The sequence below is a fragment of the Arachis duranensis genome, unplaced genomic scaffold (assembly GCF_000817695.3).
Source record: "Arachis duranensis cultivar V14167 unplaced genomic scaffold, aradu.V14167.gnm2.J7QH unplaced_Scaffold_56724, whole genome shotgun sequence".
Taxonomy (NCBI): domain Eukaryota; kingdom Viridiplantae; phylum Streptophyta; class Magnoliopsida; order Fabales; family Fabaceae; genus Arachis; species Arachis duranensis.
In genome coordinates, this window is record NW_026264963.1 from 18369 (window position 1) to 21729 (window position 3361).

Consider the following 3361-nt stretch of genomic DNA (forward strand, 5'->3'; position numbering starts at 1 on the left):
TCTTGGCGTCAAACTTCAGGTTATGACGTGTTTTGGGCGTTCAACTCCGGATCATGACGTTTTTCTGGCGTTTAACTCCAGACAGCAGCATGTACTTAGCGTTCAACGCCAGGTTACGTCGTCAATTTCCGAATAAAGCAAGGACTATTATATATTGCTGGAAAGCGCTGGATGTCTACTTTCCAACGCCGTTGAGAGCGCGCCAATTGGAGTTCTGTAGCTCCAGAAAATCCATTTCGAGTGCAGGGAGGTCAGATTCCAACAGCATCAGCAGTCCTTTTGTCAGCCTTTTTCAGAGTTTTGCTCAAGTCCCTCAATTTCAGCCAGAATTTACCTGAAATCACAGAAAAACACACAAACTCATAGTAAAGTCCAGAAATGTGAATTTAACATAAAAACTAATGAAAACATCCCTAAAAGTAGCTCAAACTTACTAAAAACTACCTAAAAACAATGCCAAAAAGCGTATAAATTATCCGCTCATCACATAGCCATTGGATTGATATGCATCATAGAATGGCTCTTCTTCATAGTGCATTGGTGGAGGTTGTTGAATGCATGTTTCCATAAGCTTCTTCAGAAGCTGCCTCTGTAGTATTGTTGAATGCATGTTGCCATCCATTCAGATTTTGAGAGATCATGTTGACCTGTTGAGTCAACACTTTGTTCTGAGCCAATATGGAATTCAGAGCATCAATTTCAAGAACTCCTTTCTTCTGAGGTATCCCATTATTCACGGAATTCCTCTCAGAGGTGTACATAAATTGGTTGTTTGCAACCATGTCAATGAGTTCTTGAGCCTCTTCGGGCGTTTTCTTTAGGTGAATAGATCCACCTGCAGAACGGTCCAATGACATTTTCGAAAATTCAGATAGACCATAATAGAATATATCTAATATGGTCCATTCTGAAAACATGTCAGATGGACATCTTTTGGTCAGCTGCTTGTATCTTTCCCAAGCTTCATAGAGGGATTCACCATCTTTTTGTGTGAAGGTTTGAACATCCACTCTTAGCTTGCTCAGCTTTTGAGGAGGAAAGAATTTATCCAAGAAGGCAGTGACCAGCTTGTTCCAGGAGTCCAGGCTATCCTTAGGTTGTGAATCCAACCATATTCTAGCTCTGTCTCTTACAGCAAAAGGGAAAAGCATGAGTCTGTAGACTTCAGGATCAACTCCATTCGTCTTTACAGTCTCACAGATCTGCAAGAACTCAGTTAAAAACTGATAAGGATCTTCAGATGGAAGTCCATAAAACTTGCAGTTTTGTTGCATTAAGGCAACTAGCTGAGGTTTCAGCTAAAAATTATTGGCTCCAATGGCAGGAATGGAGATGCTTCTTCCATCAAACTTGGACGTTGGCTTTGTGAAGTCACCAAGCATTCTCCTTGCATTATTATTATTTTCGGCTGCCATCTCCTTCTCTTGTTCTAATATTTCTGAAAGGTTACTTTTAGATTGTTGTAACTTACCTTCTCTTAATTTCCTCTTCAGAGTCCTTTCAGGTTCTGGATCAATTTCAACAAGAGTGCCTTTTTCCCTGTTCCTGCTCATATGAAAGAGAAGAAAACAAGAAAAGAAAGAGGAATCCTCTATGTCTCAATATAGAGATTCCTTTATGTTAGTAGAAGAAGAAAGGGGAAAAGAATCCAAACACAAGGGATATAATGAGTTCGGATTTTTAGATGAAGAGAGGTGAAGAGAAGTGTTAGTAAATAAATAATTAAAAAGAATAAGAAAAGAGAGGGAGAAATTCGAAAATAATTTTAAAAAGGTGTTAGTAGTTTTCGAAAATTAGAGATAAATTAAAATTGAAATTAAAATTTAAAACAATTAATTAATTAAAAATAATTTTTGAAAAAGAGAGAGGTATTTTCGAAAATTGAAGAGGGAAAAGTAGTTAGGGGGTTTTGAAAAAGATTTTAAAATCAAAATTTGAAAAAGATAAGAAGATAAGAGGTTAGATAAGATATTTTGAAATCAAATTTTGAAAAAGATAAAATTTTTGAAAAAGATAAGATAAAAGATAAAAAGATTTAATTTTAAAATTGACTTAACTAACAAGAAACTATAAGATAGGATTCTAGAACTTAAAGATTGAACATTTCTTAACAAGAAAGTAACAAACTTCAAATTTTTGAACCAATCACATTAATTGTTAGCTAATTTTTGAAAATTAGATGTAAAGATAAGAAAAAGATTTTGAAAATAATTTGAAAAATATTTTTGAAATTTTCGAAAAAGAGGAAAAATTGGAAAAGATATGATTTTTTTTGAAAAAGATTTTGAAAAGATAAGATTTTTAAAATTGAAATTTTGACTTGACTTGTAAGAAACAACTAAATTTAAAAATTTTTAACCAAGTCAACCCAAAATTTCAAAAATTTGGAGGAAAATAAGGAAAAGATATTTTTTTGATTTTTGAATTTTTAATTATGAGAGAGAAAAACAACAAAAATACTCAATGCATGAAATTTTTAGATCAAAACAATGAATGCATGCAAGAATGCTATGAATGTCAAGATGAACACCAAGAACACTTTGAAGATCATGATGAACATCAAGAACATAATTTTGAAAAATTTTTGATGCAAAGAAAACATGCAAGACACCAAACTTAGAAATCTTTAATGCATGGACTCTAACAAACAAAAAATGCATATGAAAAACAACAATCAACACAAAACAAGAAAACATCAAGATCAAACAAGAGGACTTATCAAGAACAACTTGAAGATCATGATGAACACTATGAATGCATGAAATTTTCGAAAAAATGCAAGAAAAATTTTAAAAGCATGCAATTGACACCAAACTTAAAAATTGACTCAAGACTCAAACAAGAAACACAAAATATTTTTGATTTTTATGATTTTATAATTTTTTTGTATTTTTATTTTAATTTTTTCGAAAAACATGGTTAGAAAAAAACGAAAAAGAAAAGAAAATTTTGAAAAAGTTTTTGAAAAGAAAATTACCTAATCTGAGCAACAAGATGAACCGTCAGTTGTCCATACTCGAACAATCCCCGGCAACGGCGCCAAAAACTTGGTGGACGAAATTGTGATTCAATTGTTATTCCATTTTGCAAAATTCATTGCTATGGACGAAATTGTGATTCATATTCTTTTGTACTTATATGAAATTATTATTATGGCACCAGTTGAATTCACAACTCCGTTCAACTAACCAGCAAGTGTACTGGGTCGTCCAAGTAATAAACCTTACATGAGTAAGGGTCGATCCCACAAAGATTGTTGGTATAAAGCAAGCTATGGTTACCTTGTAAATCTCAGTTAGGCAGATTAAATTTGTTTATGGTTTCGAAAATTAATAATAAAAAGAAAATAAAAAGGATAGAA